A 7,217-nucleotide genomic window follows, 5' to 3' on the forward strand; every position below is an offset into this window, starting at 1 on the left:
GGTGACATTTTGCACCTATCCATACTCTGTCTGAAAAAGGGTCCCAACCCAAATCATCACTTATCCATGTTCTCCACAGATGCTGCCTGACCCGCTGAGTTACTCCAGCTCTCTGTGAAACGTCACCTATCCATGTTCTCCACAGATGCTGCCTGACCCGCTGAGTTACTCCAGCACTCTGTGAAACGTCACCTATCCATGTTCTCCAGAGATGCTGCCTGACCCGCTGAGTTACTCCAGCACTCTGTGAAACGTCACCTATCCATGTTCTCCAGAGATGCTGCCTGACCCGCTGAGTTACTCCAGCACTTTGTGTCCTTTTGTGTAAGCCAGGACACCCATAAGCTAGGGTACTGTCCGATTCACCTCTACCCCATTGCGGACATTGGACTTTGTCTCTGGAACTGATGTGCTACAATGCTGAGAACTATGTTCTGCATGCCCTATGCTCCACCTATTGAGTTTGGCTCGATTGTATTGACATATGGTATTATCCGACGTTATGGATAGCATGCAGAACAAAGCCTTTCACAGTACCTCGGCATTGCAACCCTCTATGCAATCCACAACGCCTCCAAGTCTGTACCTGTCCACATTTTCTCCAGAGATGCTGCCTGACCCACTGAGTTACTCCAGCTCTCTGTGAAACGTCACCTATCCATGTTCTCCACAGATGCTGCCTGACCCGCTGAGTTACTCCAGCACTCTGTGAAACGTCACGTTAGTCACGTTAGATCAAGGACTGGACACAGACTACTGTACAGTCCAACACATTTATATCAGTACAGCACATTAACAGGCCCTTCAGCCCACAATATCAGTGCCAAATATGATGCCAAGACCTTGTGCCAGAGCACAGCGTTAGAGTTACTGCCTCACGGCGCCAGAGACCCAGGTTTCATCCTCACCACGGGTGCTGTCTTTACGGAGTTTGCACGTTCTCCCCGTGACCTGCGTGGGTTTTCTCCGGGTGCTCCGGTTTCCTCCCGCACTCCAAAGACGTGCAGGTTTGTGGGTTAACTGGCTTCGGTAAAAGATTGTTCCTAGTGTGCGTAGGATAGTGCTAGTTTGCGGGGTGATCGCTGAAGGGCATGTTTCGGCGCTGTATCTCTAAACTAAACAAAGCTAAGACGTGTGTGATCTCCATGGTTTAACCTTCAACAAATCACAGAGAAAAATTGTAGCAAATAGACTTTCTTTCTCCAAGTTATATTGGCTAACAATGAGTTTAAATCGGGGACAGATTGAAGGTCAGATTGCCTGCCTGCACGTGATCCATAGCCCTCCATTCCCTGCGTAGCCATGAACCTAACCTAAAGCCTCTTAAACACCACTATGGTATCTGCCTCCACCCCCACACCTAGCAGCGTGTTCCAGGCCCCCACCACCCTCTGTGTAAAAATACTTGCCCACATAACTCTTTTAAAGTATGCCCCTCTCATGTTAAAACTATAGCCTCTAGTCTAGTTTAGTTTAGAGATACAGTGTGGATACAGGTGCTGTGGCCCACCGGGTCCGCGCCGACCAGCGATCCCCGCACACTAACACTATCCCACACACACTAGGGACAATTCACAATTGTTTTACCAAGCCAATTAACCTACAAACCTGTACGTCGTTAGAGTGTGGGAGGAAACCGGAGCGCCCGGAGAAAGCCCACTCGTTCACAGACAGTACTGGAGTTTCTGGGAAAAGCTTCTTACGTGAAGGTTGGTTCGGTGGTGCAGCAGGTAGAGCTGCTGCCTCACGGTGCCAGAGACCCGGGTTCCATCCTGACCACGGGAGCTGTCTGTACGGAGTTTGCACGCTCTCCCCGTGACCTGCGTGGGTTTTCTCCGGGTGCTCCGGTTTCCTCCCACACTCCAAAGACGTGCAGGTTTGTAGGTTAATCGGCCCCTCTGTAAATTGCCCCCTAGTGTGCAGGGAGTGGCTGAGAAAGTGGGATAACATAGAACTAGTGTGAACGGGCGATCGGTGGCCGGGAATAGATCGGGTAGACGCACAGAGTACTTTGCCCAGACTGGGAGAGCAGAGAACCAGAGGACATGGGTTTAAGGTGAGGGGGAGGGGTAAAGATTTAATAGGAACCTGAGATGAGGAAAAACTTTTCAGTCAGAGAGTTGTGAATCTGTGGAATTCTCTGCCTCAGAAGGCAGTGGAGGCCAATTCTCTGAATGCATTCAAGAGAGAGCTAGATAGAGCTCTTAAGGATAGCGGAGTCAGGGGGTATGGGGAGAAGGCAGGAACGGGGCACTGATTGAGAATGATCAGCCATGATCACATTGAATGGCGGTGCTGGCTCGAAGGGCCGAATGGCCTCCTCCTGCACCTATTGTCTATTGTTTTCACACAAAGACTCGGTGGGCCGAAAGGCCTGCATCTTTAAACTAAACTCTCCACCCTGTCTCCTAGTTTTATATATATTACTTCCACAGGAAATTAGGGAATCTAACCATTACCACTACATTTGAATTGTTGCTATGGAGACCAGTTGATGGAGTTAATCATTTTCATTATTTTTAAATTAAATCTATCTGCAGATCCTGAATATTGGGGGGGGTGTTTTTTTAAAGAAATATCTTGGCGTGGTTCACTTTTCACCAACACCCTTGGCTGTAGAGACTAGCCCGAGAGGCAGTTTCGACCAAATCTCACAGTAACACATCCCCAGTCTGTGTCTCCATCACCCCTCTGCCTCACACCCCTGAGGCCCCTGTGTGGCCCCTGGTTCTGGACTCCTCCAACACTGGGAACATGTGTTATCACCTACTGAGAAGCACGGAGATCAATTGTGGCAAATGGCTTCTCATTCTCCCAAGTTACGCTGGCTAGCTATGCCCCTGCTGCGTTTTATAATCAGGGACAGATTGGAGGTCAGATCAAATTGACCCGTCTGTCCTGCACGTTCTCCATTATCAGAGCAAGGCCACACACAAACTGGAGGAACAGCACCTCATATTCCGCTTGGGCAGCTCACACCCAGCGGTATAAACATCGAAGACGGGCGTAAAGTGCTGGAGTAACTCAGCGGCTCAGGCAGCATCTGTGGAGAACATGGATAGGTGACGTTTCACAGAGTGCTGGAGTAACTCAGCGGGTCAGGCAGCATCTCTGGAGAACATGGATAGGTGACGTTTCACAGAGTGCTGGAGTAACTCAGCGGCTCAGGCAGCATCTCTGGAGAACATGGAGAGGTGACGATTTGGGTCGGGACCCTTCTTCAGACTGACAGTAGAGGGGAGGGAACTGGAGGTAGCAAAAGGTCAGAAGAAATCAGGGCCGGTAACAGGTGACCATAGAAAGGTGGAGCCCACAATGGTCCATTGTTGGCTGGGGAAGAGATGATAACGAAGAGATACAAGGATGCGAACAGTGGGACTAGTAGGATGACTAGGATGGGGGAGGGAGGGAGTAAAGGGGTTACTTGAGAGTACGGAAGTCTAGCTTAGAGATACAGAGTGAAAACAGGCCCTTTCGGCCCACCGAATCCGCGCCGACCAGCGATCCCCGCACACTAACGCTATCCTACACACACGAGGGAAAATTTACACTTATACCAAGCCAATTAACCTACAATCTTGTACATCTTTGGAGTGTGGGAGGAAACCGGAGCACCCGGAGAAAACCCACGTGGTCACAGGGAGAACGTACAAACTCCGTACAGACAGCACCTGTTGTCAGGATGGAACCCGGGTCTCTGGCGCCGTGAGGCAGCAACTCTACCGCTGCGCCACCGTGCCGCCCCTTTCTCTGATCTGATTGGGTGACAAGCACAATGACGCTTTTTGCTGTACCTCGGTACACGTGACAAAAATGGAGCCGAACGCAAGTCAAAGCCACGACTAATGGCCGTGATCCTCGATAGCAAGACCACCGATTAGCAAGGATACTTGCTTCAAGCAAAGATAGGTACCACAGTACATTGAAAAGAAGGTGGAGAGAAAGATCACTATGGAAACGGCAACCTTCAGCCATGAATAGGGTTCCGCAAGGAATGTGCAAATTCAAGACGAGGAACAGCACACAACTATGCAATCAGTCAAACAGTCGTACAGCACGGAAACTCCACCAATCTGCTCCATCACCCTCCATCCAACCTAGGCTGCAAGAAATTGCAGAGAGTTGTGGACCCAGCCCAGACCATCACACAAACCGACCTCCCTCCCACTGACTCCATCTACACCTCACGCTGCCTCGGCAAGGCCAGCAGCCCAGACCATCACACAAACCGACCTCCCTCCCACTGACTCCATCTACACCTCACGCTGCCTCGGCAAGGCCAGCAGCATCATCAAGGACCAGTCTCACCCCGGCCACTCCCTCTTCTCCCCTCTCCCATCGGGCAAGAGGTACAGAAGTGTGAAAACGCACACCTCCAGATTCAGGGACAGTTTCTTCCCGGCTGTTATCAGGCAACTGAACCGTCCTACCACAACCAGAGAGCAGTGCTGAACTACTATCTACCTCATTGGTGACCCTCTAAACTGGATAACTAAACTAAACTAAAACATCGTTATCAGTGCTTGGATTTCTCTTTGTCCTCCTCAGGTTGTGTGGCTATCCACCATTCTACGATGAAAACGACTCCAGACTCTTTGAACAGATACTGAGGGCAGAATACGAGTTTGACTGTCCATACTGGGATGACATCTCTGACTCTGGTAGGTTGCCAATGGTCAGTTTGTAAATCCATGTGGCTGGTGCGGGTGTGAGAGGGAAGGCCATCAACATCATCACCATCACCATCACCACCCCCATCATCACCATCACCATCATCACCATCCCCATCCCCATCACCATCATCATCACCATCACCATCACCATCACCATCACCATCATCATCATCATCACCATCACCACCATCACCACCATCATTACTGTTATCATCACCATCACCATCATCACCATCATCACCATCATCACCATCATCATCATCATCATCACCATCATCACCTCATTGGTGACCCTCGGACTATCTCACCTCAGTTTTAAACGGCCTCCCCTTTATTCTTAAACTGTGGCCCCTGGTTCTGCACTCCCCCAACATTGGGAACATTTTTCCTGCGTCTAACTTGTCCAGTCCTTTCATAATTTTATACGTGTCTATAAGATCCCCCTCTCATCCTTCTAAACGCCAGTGAATGCAAGCCCAGTCTTTCCAATCTTTCCTCATATGACAGTCCCGCCATCCCGGGGATTAACGTGGTGAACCTACGCTGCACTGACAATAGCAAGATGTACTTTGTTTTATATTATAGCAATAGCAAGGACGTCCTCCCTCAAATGATGTTCCTGAATGTTCCTGAAAGGCTCCCTTGCGATGATATGGTGATGAGGGCTGTATAAATCCCAGTCTCCTTCATTCTCACCCAAAGCCCAGCACAAAGTGAGGAGAGGATTTGTAACTAATGCCAGACAATCACCTTGGCTTTAGACAGATCCAATGATCCTCAGCTTCTGCAGATTCACAGTGACTATTTTATCAAGCTTATCTCAGCTTTGCAAGGTCACCCTTCAGAGTCCTCACCGATATAAGATGGTGCAGGCGAGAGGGGAGAGGTTGAAGATGGTCCTCAGGGGCATCTGACCCACTCAGAGGGCAGCCCGTATCTCCAACAAGCAGCCAGAGGAAGCAGGATTTAAAAGATGTGGATGGGAAGGATTTAAATGCACACGGGGCCAATGCAGGCAGATGAGACTAGCCCAGTATGCCAACTTGGTCAGCATGGGCCGAAGGGCCTGCTTCCATGTTCTACAGCTCTACAGGCGTGATGGCACAGCAGGTAGAGTTGCTGCCTCACAGCGCCAGAGACACGGGTTTGATCCTGACTACGGGCGCTGTCTGTACGGAGTTTGTACGTTCTCCCCGTGACCTGCGTGGGTTTTCTCCGGGTGCTCCGGTTTCCTCCCACACTCCAAAGATGTGCAGGTTTGTAGGTTAATTGGCTTCGGTAAAAATTGTAAATTGTTCCCAGTGTGTGTGGGATAGTGTTAGTGTGCGGGGATCGCTGGTCGGCGCGGACTCGGTGGGCCGAAGGGCCTGTTTCCGTGCTTTATCTCTAAACTAAACTACCTAGAATAAGCTGCCAGGGAGAGTACATATTATTAAGACTTTTAAAAAACATTTTGACAGATATCTGGATAGGAGAGATTTAGACGGATATGGGCCAATCTGGGCAAATGGGACTAGCCCAGAATGCCAGCCAACTTGGTCGGCAGGGACAAGATGGGCCAAAGGGCCTGTTTCCCTGCTGTATAAATCTTTAACAACACCACCAGGGTAGAGAATCACAGAGGCTTAATAAAAACAGGCAAATGCTAGTGATATTCAACAGGTCAGGCAGCATCTATGGAGAGGAAGAGAGAATCAGCCAATATTTCAGGACAAACTAAAATAGGGCGGCACGGTGGCGCAGCGGTAGAGTTCCTGCCTCACGGCGCCAGAGACCCGGGTTCCATCCCGACTACGGGTGCTGTCTGTACGGAGTTTGTACGTTCTCCCCGTGACCTGCGTGGGTTTTCTCCGGGTGCTCCGGTTTCCTCCCACATCCCAAAGACGTGCGGGTTTGTAGATTAATTGGCGTGGTGTAAATGTAAAATTGTCCCCAGTGTGTGTAGGAGAGTGTTAGTGTGCGGGGATCGCTGGTCGGCACGGACTCGGTGGGCCGAAGGGCCTGTTTCCACGCTGTATCTCTAAACTAAATTAATACCAAAACGAAACTTCCTTTATCACAACAGGATTAAAGATCTACAGAACCACGATGTACTTTGTTTTATATTATCATGGCCCTGTTAACTTCAAACAACTGATTATTTATCGTGTATTTATTGTTGGTGTTGCATTTAAACGCGACTGTAAAGCTAGAAGAAGTGCAGAGACGGTTTACAAGGATGTTGCCAGGTCTCGAGGGAGAGGTTGAACAGGCTGGGACTTCATTCCTTGGGAGCACAGGAGGATGAGGCCTGATCTTATGGAGAAGTGTGTAAGATCATGAGGGAATGGATTGGGTGAATGCATAGGAATCTTTTACCCACGGTAGGGGAATCAAGAACCAGAGGACATGGGTCTAAGGTGGGGGGGGGGGGGGGGGGGGGGGTGGGGGTGAAAGATTTAATAGGAACCTGAGGGGCAACCTTTTCACACTAAGAGTGATGGGTGTGTGGGAACGAGCTGCCGGAGGAGGTAGATGAGGCAGGGGTATAACAGCTTTTAAAAG

The sequence above is a fragment of the Rhinoraja longicauda genome, chromosome 23 (genome assembly GCF_053455715.1).
Source record: "Rhinoraja longicauda isolate Sanriku21f chromosome 23, sRhiLon1.1, whole genome shotgun sequence".
NCBI lineage: Eukaryota > Metazoa > Chordata > Chondrichthyes > Rajiformes > Arhynchobatidae > Rhinoraja > Rhinoraja longicauda.